Genomic DNA, 15,453 nt, shown 5'->3' on the forward strand with positions numbered 1-15,453 from the left:
GATCAGCCCCCCTCCCCTCAGGGTCTGAACGGAGTCGAGCGCCCGCCCCTCACCCACCCAGGCTAGTCTGAGCTGAGCCGCTGCCGCCCCCCGCCGCCGCCCCTCACCCACCCTGACTGGACCGAGCTGCGCTCCGGGCTAAACCTGCCGTGCCTTGCCCGGAGGTGGCCGCTTGACCGCGGGAGCGGGAGCGGGAGGCGCGCGGTGGGCGGGCAGGCGGCGGTGCCGAGAGCGCGGCGGGGATGCGGCAGCGCCGGTACCAGAACAAGCCCGCAGCCCTCGCCCCGCGGGAGGGGCCGCGGCCCAGGACGCGGCCATTGGCCGGTCTGGCGCCGGCGACTTCACGCCCCAGGCCAGCCTCTTCTGCCCACGATAAGCTCCGCAGGAAGCCGTCCCCTTCACTGCAACTCTGGGCCCTCACGGCATTCCAGGCCACAGTCTTCTCTGGCCTCCATTCTTGCAACAACCTACTGAGAGGTCTTGCTGAGTCGTACCTTGCCCTCTCCAAACCATCTTCTGTCCAGCTTGCAGCCCTGCAGGATAAAATACCAACTCCTCAGCCTGGCCCTAATCTGTCTGCCATGATTGACTCCCTTCGCCAGCCAAGAAAACCCACTTGTAGCTCACTGAATGGATGGATGAACTGCACAGGAGAGTGATTAGGACCAGATCTGCAGCCAGACTGCCTGGTTTGAAGCCCAACTTTGCCCCTAACTTCCTTCCCAACCTGGCCATTTCCCAGATTTGTTTGTGTCCTAGTTTCCCAAAACGTAAAATAGAGGTTATAGTAGGATGTCTATCTCCCAGTTAACAAGCATAACACAGGGGCTTCAGCAAGGCATATTATGAGTGGGATATAAGTGTCAGTGGTTAAGAGCTAGGGTCGCTAACCAAAAGGTCAGCAGTTCGAATCCATCAGCGGCTCCTTGGAGAAACCCTGTGCGGCAGTTCTACTCTGTCCTATAGGGTCACTATGAGTCGGAATCGACTGCATGGCAACGGGTTTGGTGTTTTTTTTTTTTTTTTTTGTATCATAATGAGGAACCCTGGTGGTGCAGTGGTTCAAGCTCTGGCTGCTAACCAAAAGGTTGGCGGTTGGAACCCACCAGCCGCTCTGTGGAAGAAAAATGTGACAGTGGGCTTCTGTAAAGATTACAGCCTTGGAAACCCTACGGGGCAGTTCTACTCTGTCTTATAGGGTCATATGAGTCAGAATCGACTCCACAGCAGTGGGTTTGGTTTTTTGTTTTTATCATAATGACGATGGGGACATTGGTGGTTCAGTGGTGGAATTCTCACCTTCCACGTGGAAGACTTTCCCTGGTTAGATTCCTGGCCAATGTCCCTCATATGCAGCTACCACCTGCCTGTCAGTGGAAGCTTGTGTGTTACTATGATGCTGAACAGGTTTCAGTGGAGCTTCCAGACTAAGACTAGGAAGAAAGACCTGATGATCTACTTCTAAAAATCAGCCATTGAAAATCCTGTGAAACCCTATAGATCACTACCATCAGTGATCAACAGCAGCTAGCAACAACACCAGCATAATGACAACAGGAACTCTGTTTTATTTACGGCGGCCTCCCCAGTGCCTAGAACAAGGGGCACTGACATATTTTAACAACTTAATTAAGGTATGACTGACTCCTGTATTTTTTAAATAAATGAGTGTTTTCTCAAGCCTCTTCTTTCTCTCTGGACAGTCCTCCCTCCTCCCCTTGGCCTAGCTAATGCCTCTCCATCTTTCAAGACTCAGAGTCTCTGCTGACCTCTCCCACCCTCCTCCGAATCTCTCCTCTAGGCTCCCTAGCACCATGTGCTTCCCCACCACAGCACTGACTTACCATGTCTGTTTATTCACTGGCTTATTTCTTCCCAGAGACCAGGATCTCCCGGGAGGCGGGGACGGGCTTATTCACCTTGTGTCACCAGGACCTCAGCTATATGTAAATACACACTTGGTCCCTGAGAAATGGGTATGCTGATCTTTATATCAATAGCTATCATGACTGAGCACTAGCTCTGTGCCAGGCACAGGTGTTAACTCACTCAATTCTCAAACAACTCTCTGAGGTTGGTACTACTATTTTTATACCCATTTTACAGATGAGGAAAGTTTCTCAAGGCCACACAGCAACTATACTAGTGGATGAAGTGGGATTTGAATTCAGGAATCTGGCTCCAGAGCCTTCACCCTTGACTGCCACACTCCTCTGCTGCTATCCTGGTGGGGAGGTATCAGAGCAGACTTGGGAGTATGAGATGTGTGATTTCTGTTCTGAGGCCACCGGTAATCACTTGGGAAATGTGTCTGGGGATGATGGTCACTTTGTTGCATTCATACACCTGATCCATAGCAGAGCGTCAATCAGAGAGAAAGCATATTTGGGGGCCTCATTGGCATCGGGCACTGTGCTCACAACAACCGTGTGAGATACATGCCATCACCCCATTGCATAAGGGAGGACATGGAGACTCAGAGAAGTTAAGCAGTCAGCTCAAAGCCAGCAAGCAAGAAAGTGGTGGATCTGACTCTAAAGCTCATGCTCTTTACTCCTCATGAATGCCTTTCTTTGCAGAACTCCCCAACCTACTGTTCAGCACCAAGATGTGGCTCTAGCCACTTTCTCTTCAACTTCTGGGCCTCCAGATGGGCCCTCCTGAGCTCCAGGGAAAGCTCCTCCCCCACATCTCCTGCTGTGGTCCCTGAATATTTGGTGACCCACGGAGTGGCTGAACCTGTGCAAGGACTGGAGCTGAGTCTCCAGATTTCCCATCTTGCCACTAGGAAGAAACTAATGCAGAACTGGAGGGTGCTGCCCGTGGGCATGTTTTGGGGTTGAGTCAGGAGCTGTAGTGCTGTAGGTTTACAGAACAAACCATTCTCTCCCAGTCCTCCACGTTGCTGGTGTAAGGGACAGGGAATTCCCTCGATAAGACTTGTCTTCTGCCTCGGGTCTTTTGCCATGAAGTCTGGAGGTCTTGATCTTCAGCCTGAACTTACAAAAAAAAAAAAATTTCGAGTTGTCCCAGTGTCAGGTGAGGGACTATGTGTGTTCTCATATGAAGTCTAAATTTTGTACTCCCAAATGGTAGGAGTGTATCAATAGTTCCATTATTAAGTGAAACTATCTGAAACACACACACACACCCTTAACGAAGAAAGAAAAGTCAAGAAACTATGTTGTTGTGTCTGTCAAATCAGTTCTGACTCATAGCAACCCTATGAGACAGAGTAGAACTGCCCCATAGGGTTTCCTAGGCTGTATTTTTTACGGGAGCAGATCATTAGGTCTTCTCAATCCCACGAAGCCACAGGTAGGTTTGAACCACCAACCTTTTGATAAGCAGCCAAGCACTTAACCATTGTACCACCGGGGCTCCTTCAAGAAAATATACCAGCCTCAAATGTAAGTACCCTTCCTGCCTAACTTTGTGTCAATCCTATTACCAGCCTGAGGCATTCACAGGCAAGAAGAAAGCCATCTGGATCACTGCAGAGATGGGCTCCAACCAGGTCTAGAAATTGTTTTGGCTCCAAGGAGACTGGGGGTGGAGAAGAGGGAGCCCTGCGGGTTTGGGGCCTGAGCTGGAGAAAGGGTTAGAATCTAGATGGCCACTGTGAAGTGAGGGGGCCCAAGGGCACACAGAGCAGGCAGAGACATCCCGAGGTGTCCAGATTAATCATCTTTAGAGTAAGGAACATTCTAAAATTTCACCATTTCCATTATATCACTGGCCTAAGCTTTGTATCCACTGGGGACATTTGTTTTTTTCTTTTAGGCTATTGGAAGCACTTTCTCGAATTAATTATCATTTGGAAATTTTAAATTCTTACATTTTCTCTATGAGAGACCTATGGAGCCATAAGCTGGAGTCCCATTTCATGGTTGAGGAAGTGGCAGCAGAGAGGTTGCAACTTGCTGAAAATTGCCTAGAAAGTTAGCGGCCATACTGCAATTCTATGTCTAGCTGTGTACCCTCAAGAAACGTGTGGCCATGTGTCAAGGAGACGCGTATAAACATGTTTATTGAGCAATATTTATGATAACAAAAATGTGGAAAACAAATATCAGTGTTCTTCAGCAGAAGACTGGATAAACTGGGGTTTATCCAAACAACAGAATACTATATAGCAGCTAAAGTAATTAGTAATATTTATACATATCAACATGGATAAATCTCCAAAACATACTATGGAGTAGAAAAGACAATTTGCCAAGCGATAGGATACGAACAGACTATTTATGCAGGTTTCAAAAACACAAAATAACAGTATATGTTGCTTGTGGATGCAACAAACATAGTAAAAAATACAGAAATGCGCAGAGCCACCTCTGAGGTGGGAGGCAGGGAGAAGAGATGGGGGAAGTCTTTGATTGTATTTATAACATTTTATTTCTGTATCAAAGAAGTGTACCAGCAGAAGGAGCTCTGAAACAAATGTACCCAAATATTAACATCTGTTTAATCATAGCATTTGTGGGTATAGGGGTGTGTCTGCTATGTTATTTTTGGCATATTGAGTAAAATTGAAAAAAAGAAAAAGGAAATAATAATAATAAATATAAATCTTACAGCCAAGCAGATTTTTCTTATTCTATTTTTGACAGAAATGCTAACCTCCCCAAGGCCCAGCAGTGGCTACTCTTACTGGGAAGTAAGAGGTAGGAGCGGGAGGGCTATATCAGACCCAGATGGGGGTTCATTTTCTGTTCATCAAAGGCCCTTCTGTCTGCCTGAATGATTAGGAGACCTCCTGCCATGAGTGGGGTGGGTGGTAAGGGCCAGGGAGTTGGGGATGGGTGAAAGCTCTGGGCAGTAGATGGGGCTTATCTGTCACCCTCTTCTGTCCTAGTGGGAGGGCCTAGTATTCAAACACAGAAACTTCAGATATCCACAATATATAGGCAGTGCAGTCAATTTGGATAGATGACTATCATGCACCAATTTTTAAAATTTAACCATTCAGAATAGTTAATCAGACTTGTTGTTGTGTGCCGTGGAGTTGATTTGGACTCTTAGTGACCCTGTAAGACAGAGTAGAACAGCCCCATAGAGATTCCAAGGCCATCATCTTTACGGAAGCGGACTGCCACATCTCTTTCCCGTGGAGCTGCTGGTGGGTTTGAACTGCCAGCCTTTGGGTTAGCGGCTGAGCACTTTAACTACTGTGCCACCAGGGCTCCTTAATTAGATGTGGGGAGGGTTTATTATACATTTCCTTCTCTCTCTCTCTTTTTTTCTCCCTTTCATCTTAAACAGACTATATTTGGGAGAAAACCCTGGAGAGCCGGGATCAGAGATAACGTACGTGTCTGGCTGGTTAGAATCTGCTTTCCCTGCTAAACCACAAGCCACGTGCGATTGCACATGGTGCTGTCCCTGCAGCCACCTCCTAGCCCAGCCCAGGGCTTGTGGAGAGCTGCGCTCAGCAAGGATTACTGAATGAATGCAGGCCTGCTAGGGGCCGGGATCCCTGCCCTCAAAGAATGCACAGTGCAATGGAGAAACAGAGGTAAAATGAAGGAAATGACAAAGAGAAACTGACAACTATAGGAATGGAGGGTGATGAAAATAATAAAAACTGATCCTTTCCAGAACGTCCGTGAAAGGTGTCCATCCCTGGTCCAATTAACTATGGTAGGAGAGGGAGTTTGTGTAGTATCTACATGGATGACCTCCTCTCCCAGCCCATTTGAATTGATCGGATATGTACACCTGACTAACGGTTGGCCCAGTAGATTTTTTTCTTGGATTTTGAAGCTGGAGGTAACTTCCAGCTACCTGAGAACAAAAGCCAGCATGGAGAGAGAGAGAAAGAGGAGAAGGAGAAAGAGAAGGACAGGAAAACAGACACTCAGAGAAACAGATGCTCAGAGAGGTGAGAGTCCATGGGTCTGAGAGAGGGGGTGATGGGAAGACAGTAGCTCCTTCATTTCATGATGTCATTCTGGTTCTTGGTTGTAGCCTTTTGTGAATCTTTCTGAGACCCAGCTGCACCACCTGCCCTTAGACTCTGTGAGATGTTTTTGTATTCTTCTCATATAATTCCCTTTTTGTTTGAGCTAGGTTTAGTGGCTTTCTGATACTGGCTATCAAACTGCCTCAACTTAGATATCAATTATTCTTACAAATGTCTAGAGTGGGGCTGTCTATATTTTAGCAAGGCAATCCTTTTCAAGGAAGGTTTGCATTAGAGGAGATTACTCCTCTCTGAGACCCATGAGTTAGAAACAGAGGGCCACCAGGTCATGCTAAACAGAAAAAGTCGACCAGGGGCACCATCCCCTTTGTCAACCACCCCCTGATCCACAGTGGCAGCCACCAGTTTCACTGAGTCTTCTTAGGTCCTGCCCGTAACTTGCCCTTGTTCCAAAGAAATTGGTGCCAAGATTTTTCTGAATGGAAACTCCAACTGCTTTTGGAAAGAGTGTTCATGTGGATTCAGGGTTTCCATGACTAACAGCCACTGAATATCCAAAATATACACTGAATGTGCCAAGTTTCCATGGGTGGGTGACCAAAGAGACCCAGAGGGCCATATTCCTGGCCATCACCCTTGGGGCATAGTACAGGGGAGTCTATCCCCAAGTCTGGATGTCTTGCTTTTTTTTAGCAGGTGGATCCATGTGCGCTGCATATTCTTACATATGTGTCTGAAATGGAGGATGACTAAGGAGCAAGAGAATTTTGGTGGAACCTGTACCAAAAGAGAAAAATCAAAGAATCAATGTAATTAGGTAAGTATGAAATAAGAATATCTAGAAATGTGTTTCTCTCCCCTGGAAAGAATGATGTGTTTATTTCTTCTCTGGAGCAGTTTTCAATGCTGGCTGCATAATAGAATCACCTGTGAAGCTTGATAAAAAATACAGATGCCTGGGTGCCACCTTTGGTGATGTTGATTCAGTAGGAATTACATGGGGCCCCAGTAAAGCCATGACCCACTCCTGGTTCTTCAGGCTACATTCTGGAAAGATCGTTGCTAAGGATTTATTATCATCAGGCATCACCAAAAAGTACTCTTTCCATTCCATCAACCTCTTCTCCAACCTATGGAATAACAGGGTCAGGCTCAAAAATTTTTACTTTCCCGCGGATGTGGTTGGAAGCTGCTGGAGTAGTAGAAAGAAGATTTGGCTTAGACCTGATATGCTTGGGTTTGAGTTCTGGTTCTGACCCTATTTGTCATGACCATAATGTCCCAAGGTTTTCTAGTTTGAGGGCACAATAGTACCCAAGCCACAAGGGTTCTTAGCCCTTACCTGCTGTCACTGTACCTCAGGTCCTTCTGAAGATAATCTGGAGAGTCCCCAAGGGAAGCATTTGTGCATCTGAGATTCAGTCCTGGTTTTCAGTCACCTTCACCACCACCACCACCATCCTGAAGATCGTTCTGCCATCTTGAAGGCAGTGAGCCAAGAGTTTATAGGAGTTGTTCTCAATAGCGTGGCAGGGTGCTTCTGATTAAGGGAAGCTTCTGTTGTTTTCTGTTGCATTAAGTTCTGGCTGATCAACAATAAAAAGGAATGAATTCCTTGTACAGACAGCAACATGGATGAATCTCTAATATATTATGCTAAGTGAAAGAAGCTGGATTCAAAAGTTACATACTATATGATTTCAGTTATATGACATTCTGGAAGAGGTAAAACTATAGAGACTGAAAACAGATCATTGGTTTCCAAAGACTAGGTTAGGGGAAGGGGTTGCCTATAAAGAGGAATGGAGAAATTTGGGGGAGATAGTGAAACTTCTGTACCTTGATTATGGTGGTGGTTACATGGCATTGGTATACATTCCTCAAAACTCTTAGAAGTGTACACTAAAAGAAGTGAATTTAATGTATGTAAAGTATGCAAAAATTAAAAGAAAATGGGGGTGGGGAAGAGGTAAAGTAACTTGCCCAAGGTCAGAGCCAGGAATTCAAACAGAGATCTGTGTAACTACTAAATCCAGACTTATAACTGCTACGTAATATGGCTGCTCATCAAATCTCAGATCACCTTGTGGAAAGGGGCACTTCTCAGGAAATGGGGCTTTGTCTGTGGTCAGGGGCGTCAGACAAAGAAGCAAGCATGGGAACATAATAGAATTGGATTAACAGGCAAACAAACTGTGTCCTAGTCATGAATTTTCTACATTCTAAGATTTAGAGACTTGGATAGGCTAATTTATTTCTCTAAACTTCAGTTTTCTCATCTTTTAAATAATTTCTCCTTTGTTAAAAGAAAGTAATAAAAATCAAACTTTTAAAAAAACAACCTCCTGCTGGGAGGCACTACAATTTCACTGTGAAGATCTACGGCTCTGGAGCCAGCAAAATGTTGGTTCAAATCCCAGCTCTACATTATCACTAGCTGGGTGACTTGGACAAGTTTCTTCACTTCTCTGAGCCCTATGTTCCTTATCTATAAAAGGATAGTAACTCTATCTCATGGGACTGTTGTGAGTCTTACAAGAAACAGTTCCTCAAAGCACTCAGCAAAGTGCCTGGCACGCAGTGAGCATCAATGAATGTTAGCTATTATAATATTATCATCATCAACATCACTATTAGAGGCCCAGCCAACAAAGCTCTTACAAAGGGAGCTGGTGAACAGAGCTCCCTTTGTGTAAGCTCAGCCAGGGCTCAAGGGAAGGCAGGGTGATGGGAGTGTCCACAGCAATTTTGCTTAGACTACGAAGGGTTACAGAGGGTCTTGGGATGGAAGGCTCTTTCTGTTTACACAGGCAGACCTTTTATCTGCCTGGGCCCCCAATGCTGCCAGCACAGCTGGGTCAGAAGAAGTTCACATAGTAAACACACTCTGTGCCAGATCACAGCTCTTATCTGTACTTAGGTCCTGTTGCTGAGCTTCTCCTACCTTTTAGACTCTTTTTCTTCTTTTCCTCAGGGGTCCACATCCCTTCCTGTGAGACGACTTGCATCAGACCCTCTGATGAAAAGTGAACAAGATTCAAATCAAGGAACTTGTCCAAAGTCCCACTGTTGACTAAGGAAAGACTTCCTAGGATTGGAGTAACTTGTAGAGAACTGCTAAAATTGTGTCTTCTCATTTATATTCCTCTGTCGCTTTCATGGAGTCCCTGGGTGGCACAAATGATTAAGCACTCAGCTACTAACCACCCAGAGGCACCTTGGAAGAAATTCCTGGTGATCTACTTTGGGAAAATCAGCCACTGAAAACCTCATGCAGTGCAGTTCTACTTTGAAACACATGAAGTTCCCACGAGTAAGAACCCACTCAAGGGCAGCTGGCGAACTGCTACCACTTTCATATTCTTTCTATTCCTTCTTGATCTGTGGTAGGCACTTGGAGTGGATCCATTTGCTTAGTATCTATGCAAGATGATAGCTCCTAGTCAATTTGGCTGAGCTGCTTTGGAAATTCAGTCGGCAGAGACACCTCTCTGGGACTGAGGCTGGCCAGTAGAGCCAGGCAGCAGAAACCAGCATCTGTCGTCTTCTAGGCAGATGGTTCTCAAACTCTAGCATGCGTCAGAATCGCTTAGGGGGAGGGGGAGTTGGTAAACACATCTCTAACAAGTACCCAGGCAAACTTTTGGTCCAGGGACAAAACCTGCAGAATCTCTATTCTTGACTGTTGGGAGGTGGGGCCGCGGGTATAGCGGGTATAACAAGCTCCACCTGGTGATTAGAGGCGAGGGCTAGTTGCACCCCAGCCCAAGTAAAAGAGATTGTGACTGCAGATAAAATAAAAAAGAAAGTTGAGGCATTTTCCAAGCTTACTCTGTCAGCAGGTACCACTAAACATTCTTGATTGGGTTCAAATTACAGGACCAAGGGAGGAGGAATTGGTGAAAAATCAAGGAAATAGACCAATGTAGAGGATCCCAGAAACCAAGTGGATGAGGCTGGATGTTTACAGAAAGCAGCTTATATACTCAAAGGCAGAGCTGAAAAAACAGTGCTGAGTTTCATATCCAAGGCAAAGAGGGGTCAGAAACAGAAAGATAATAAATAGTAAGCAGACTAGAAACAGGGTTGGTTGTAGTACCTGAGGCAGGTTAGGGCAAGCAGGGATGTACAGGGTGCACAGGTCCTGGAGAGCAGCCTGCCAGCACACCCCCTAATTAATCTCCTTGATCGTGGCACTTAACAATGCCTGGCACACAGTAGTGCCCAGTTAGTGTGGAATAAATAAATGAATTTAGATCTGTGCTCCATCATGCCACATTAGAGCTCAGGTAAATGAACTTGGCCTCTGTAGCCTGGCTCCATCACCCTCCCTACTCCTGCATATTTCCCTCCTCTGTAACCATGGAGTAACACATTCCCCAGATGGGGTGGTGCCAAGAGGTGACTTAGGCAGGGAAAGTGAGCTTGGAGATGTGAGCTTCAGGACAGCCCTAAAATCTCCATTACAACCCCAAGCCCTCCCCCAAATAAAAACAATGCTCTTAAACGTAGGCAACTGACCTTCTCACAGTCCTGTTCAAGGTATGAATAAAAGCATCTTTTGCACACTTGTCTAATTATATGGATCTGTAACATACACTATGTCTACTGTTGGAATCTTGAAAACTGTCACTAAAATGGCAGGTAACGTCTTTGGCTGCTTCCACTGCCACCCCCAGGGCATTGGAAATGTGTGGGTGTGTTTTTCGATTGTCCCAGTAACTGGAGGGTGGGGAACAGTCATTTAGTGGCATTTAGTGGCCATGGGCCAGGGATGCTGATCACGCTGCAATGGCCGGCCAGCCCTGCACAATGAAAAGTGTCCGCAAAGTCTGCCTTTATTTGACTATCAAGATATTTATGTCAATGTCTCCCTAGCTGCCCCGGAAGACCACCTGATGCCGTTCCATTTGCTCCTTCACACCTAGGTGTGAATCATCCGTAATCTGTTTCAACTTGCTGGAATTCTGAATTCTTTGCCTATTAGTCCTGTCTGGAGAACACAGTGTGTTAAAAGATATACAAAAATTTTTTTTCAAAAAGAAATGCCCAATAGAAATGAGTTTTAAGAGGTAAAATAAAAAGATGTGTTTCGCATTATTGAAAGATCACTTTTGTGACTGGTTAGAGTTGCCCCATCTGATATGGCAGCCACTGGCCACATGTGGCTATTGTGAACTTAAAATGGGGCTAGTCCAAACTGGGATGTGCTGTAAGCATAAAACACACTGAATTTTAATGACTTAGTGTTAAAAATATCTCATTAATAATTTTATATTATTACATATTGAAATTTTAATGTTTTGGATACATTGGGTCAAATAAACTATATTATTAAAGTTTATTTATTGTCTCTATTTCCTTGTTTTCAACATGACTACTAGAAAATTTAGGAGCCCCTGAGAGGTGCAAATGGTTAAGCACTCAACTACTAACCAGGAGGTTGGCGGTTCAAACCACCCAGAGGCACCTTGGAAATAAGGCCTGGTGATCTACTTCTGAAAGGTCATAGCCTTGAAACGTCTACGCAGCAGTTCTACTCTGCACACTCGGGATTGCCATGAGCTGGAATCACTAGAAGGCAGCTAACGACAACAACAAATAGAAAATTTAAAATGACATTCATAGCTCGCCCTGTATTTCCATTGGACATCACTGTATAGGGAATGGGCCCAGGGGAGTGAGAGCAGAGACTGGTATGCCCCTTTGGCAGAGTTCAGGTGGGAGATGATAAGGACAGACTTGGAGCAGAAGGTTTGGGAGAGCAATGGAGCTGAAGGGCTGCTCCAGCGAGGTAATGAGTTTTGGAGCCTGGTGCCTAGAAAGGTAATGGTGTGAGACTCCTGGTTCTCTGGCTCTGCTCCACCCATCCTCTCCTCCCCAGACCCCTTCCTCCAAGCAGAAGCCACTAGCTAACCAAATGCCATTCTGATATTTACTAGAGTTGGGCCCTCCTGTGTCCCCCACTTACCCAACACCTGTTCTCAGGCATGTTGTTGTTTTTAGGTGCTGTGGAGCCGATTTCGACTCATAGCAACCACACGTGACAGAGTAAAACTGTCCCATAGGGTTCTCTAGGCTGTGATTTTTACAGGAGCAGACCACCAAGTCTTTCTCCTATGGAGCAGCTGAGTGGGATCCAACTGCTGACCTTTCGGTTAGTGGCCAAGTGCTTAATCCTTGCACTACCAAGGCTCCTTTCAGGCATGTTAAAAAACTCGTTGCGGTTGAGTCGATTCTGACTCATCGCGGCCCTATAGGACAGAGTAGAACTGCCCCATAGGGTTTCCAGGGAGCACCTGGTGAATTCAAACTGCCAACCTTTTGGTTAGCAGCCGTAGGTCCTAACCACCGCACCACCAGGGTTTGCTTCTGGAATATTAGGGTTTAGTAAATGGTTGCTGATTGCATTGCTAATTATCGTTTCCCTTAGTCTCCACCTAGACTATAAACCAGCACTTGTTCAAGATCACATCTCTCCTTTCACATGTTTTCATTTAAATCTAAGTCCTGGAATATCATATTATTAAATATGTTACTGATTTATCTTTTATAGACCCCTCAGGATACACAGATGACACTCCTTGCTTGCTGAAAGTGAAGAAGACTTGAAGGACTTACTGAAGAAGATCAAAGACCACACCCTTCAGTATGAATTATACCTCAACATAAAGAAAACAAAAATCCTCACAAATGGACCCATAAGCAACATCACGATAAAAAGAAAATAGTGAAGTTGTTAAGGATTTTGTTTTATGTGGATCCACAATCAACACCCGTGGAAGCAGCTGTCAAGAAATCAAACGGCATATTTCACTGGACAAATCTGCTGCAAAAGCCTTCTACAAAGTGTTAAAAAGAAAGTTGTCACCTTGAGGACTAAGGTGCGCCAGCCCCAAGCCATGGTATTTTCAATCGCCTCATATACATGCAAAAGCTGGACAATGAATAGGGAAGACCAAAGAAGAAATGATGCCTTTGAATTACAGCGTTGGCGAAGAACGTTGAATATACCATGTACTGCCAGACAGAAAGGTCCTTAGAAGGGAGGTTGGTGAAACTTCATCTCACTTACTTTGGGTATACTATCAGGAGGGATTAATCCCTGCAAAAGGACATCATGCTTAGTAAAGTAGAGGGTTAGCGAAAAAGAGGAAGACCCTCCAAGAGATGGATTGACACAGTGCCCGCAACAATGGGCTCAAACATAGCAACAATTGTGAGGATGGAGCAGTACCAGGCAGTGTTTTGTTCTGTTGTGCATAGGGTCTCTGTGAATCAGAACCGACTCTAGGGCACCTAATAACAGCAACAACAGACCCCTCAGGACCTAACGCAGAGCAACCCTTAGCAGGTGAGTAGAAAATATTAGCTAAATGAATGATTTCAAACAGTGAAAATTCCGCAAGAGTCCGGTACTGTCTCAAGCTTACCTTTCCCCAGAGGGTTACTGTTCAGGATGACAGGAAAGAAAGACACTCCCTCCCCGTCAAAAAAAAAAAAAAAAAAAAATCCCTGTGTGCTGTGAGCTTTATTTATTTCTCTCAAGACATCTATCAAGGATTTCTATGGGGGTTACGGAAATGGTATTAGCATGTGCAGAATTTTAGTCACTTATCTCAGGAATGAAATGTCTCTGTTTATGTGTACATGTCACAGTCATTTATTTGCTCAATGAATATTTAGAGGTTTCCAATGTGGCAGCTATTATGCCTGGCCCTGGAGATATAAAAATGAAGAAGGCAGGTTCCTCAAAGAGCAGAATCTCTTGTTCTCACTTTTCTTTTTCATCGGGTTGAGCACTGCAATGTTGAATACCGTCCTTCCAAAATTTCATGTCTATCTGGAACCTCAGAATATGACCTTATATGGAAATAGGGTCTTTGCAGATGTAATTAGTTCAGGATCTTGAGTTGAAATCATCCTGGTTTTAGGACGGGCCCTGTCTTAGTCATCTAGTGCTGCTGTAACAGAAATACCACAGGTGGATGGCTTTAACAAACAAAAGTTAATTCTCTTACAGTCTAGTAGGCTAGAAGTCCAAATTCAGGGCATCAGCTCCAGGGGAGGGCTTTCTCTGTCGGCTCTGGAAGAAGGTCCTCGTCATCAATCTTCCCCTGGACTAGGAGCTTCTCTGTGCAGGAACCAAAGGAAGTCCTCTGCTCCCGGCACTGCTTTCTTGGTGGTATGAGGTCCCCTGTCTCTCTGCTTGCTTCTCTCTTTTATATCTCAAAAGAGATTGGCTCAAGACACGATCCAATTTTGCAGACTGAGTCCTGCCTCATTAACACGACTGCTGCCTATGCCACCCCATTAACATCGTAGAGGTAGGATTTACAACATTAGGAAAATCACATCAGATGACAAAATGGTGGACAATCACACAATACTGGGAATCATGGCCTAGCCAAATTGATACACATATTTTTGGGGACAGCATTCAATCCATGTCAGGCCCTAAGTCCAATGACTGGTGTCCTTCTAAGAGGAAGGAGAGGGAGGTTTGAGACACAGACACACAGAGCAGAAGGTCACGTGAAGACGGAGGCAGAGATTAGCGCGATGCATCTACAAGCCAAAGAACGCCTGGAGGCACCAGAAGCTGGGAGAGGCAAGGAAGGATTCTCCCCTAGAGCCTTCTGGAAGTGGCCCCGCTGACACCTTGATTTCATACTTCTAGTTCCCAGAACTGTGAGAGAAGAAGTTTCTGTTATTTTAGCCATCAAGCATCCTAGGAAAAAAATACAAGCACCAGTATCTCATAGCTTTATCCTTTTTCTATTTCAAATATTTCCCACAAAGCCTAACATAAACTCTAACTCGAGACCATTGTGCGGAATTGTCACACAATCCTGGATGCTAGCCTTTTTACCTTTTTATTGACGCTCATTCTCTGTAAGTCAAGTCCCCTTTCTGTGCTTTGGTTTCTCCTGCCATCAGTGGGTAGCTGCTTGGCCTGTCGAACTCTCAGGGTCATTGTAGGGGTTGTACAGGACAATGGATGCAGAAAGGTCTTAAAATGAACAGAGTTGGGTAAGTGTCATGGATTGCTGTCATTCTGCCCTGGGTTGCCACCACCATTTGAAAAGAATCTAGACATAATTTAGAGAAATAGAAACATTTTATTTCTCAGTGGAGACACCTGCTTTTGGGGACTTAGATTTAAAATGAAAATATTTAAAAGTAGCTGTGTGATCTTGAACAAGTCATTTATCCTCTCTGGGTCTCAGCTTGCTCTCCGATGAAATGAAATAATCCACTAGGACTAGACCAATGGTCCTTCATTATCAGGAGGAGGTTCTTTTACCCCTACATTCACAATCAGGCGAGCCATAATTTTTTTTCCCATTTACATATTGTGCTTCTGTGTAAGGTTTTTTTGGGGAATAAAAAAAAAAAAACCCATCAACAGATGAATGGATAAACAAACTACGGTACATACACACAATGGAGTACTATGCAACGAGAAAGAACAATAATGAATCAGTGAACCATCGCATAACATGGATGAAACTGGAGGACATTAT

The 15,453-nt window shown here is 45.0% G+C and overlaps 1 protein-coding gene across 1 annotated transcript in view; it reads right to left on the minus strand.

Moving 5' to 3' along the window:
* Window positions 1-234, minus strand: part of DKK3 (dickkopf WNT signaling pathway inhibitor 3) — a 48,495-nt gene extending 48,261 nt beyond the window's left edge. Inside the window, exon 1 of the mRNA XM_004369653.2 lies at window positions 112-234. The gene's annotated coding sequence lies outside the window, so the exon portion shown is untranslated. The remainder of the gene's footprint in view (window positions 1-111) is intronic.
* Between the last annotated feature and the right edge of the window lie 15,219 nt (window positions 235-15,453).

Source organism: Trichechus manatus, unplaced genomic scaffold, assembly GCF_000243295.1.
Source record: "Trichechus manatus latirostris isolate Lorelei unplaced genomic scaffold, TriManLat1.0 scaffold00006, whole genome shotgun sequence".
NCBI lineage: Eukaryota > Metazoa > Chordata > Mammalia > Sirenia > Trichechidae > Trichechus > Trichechus manatus.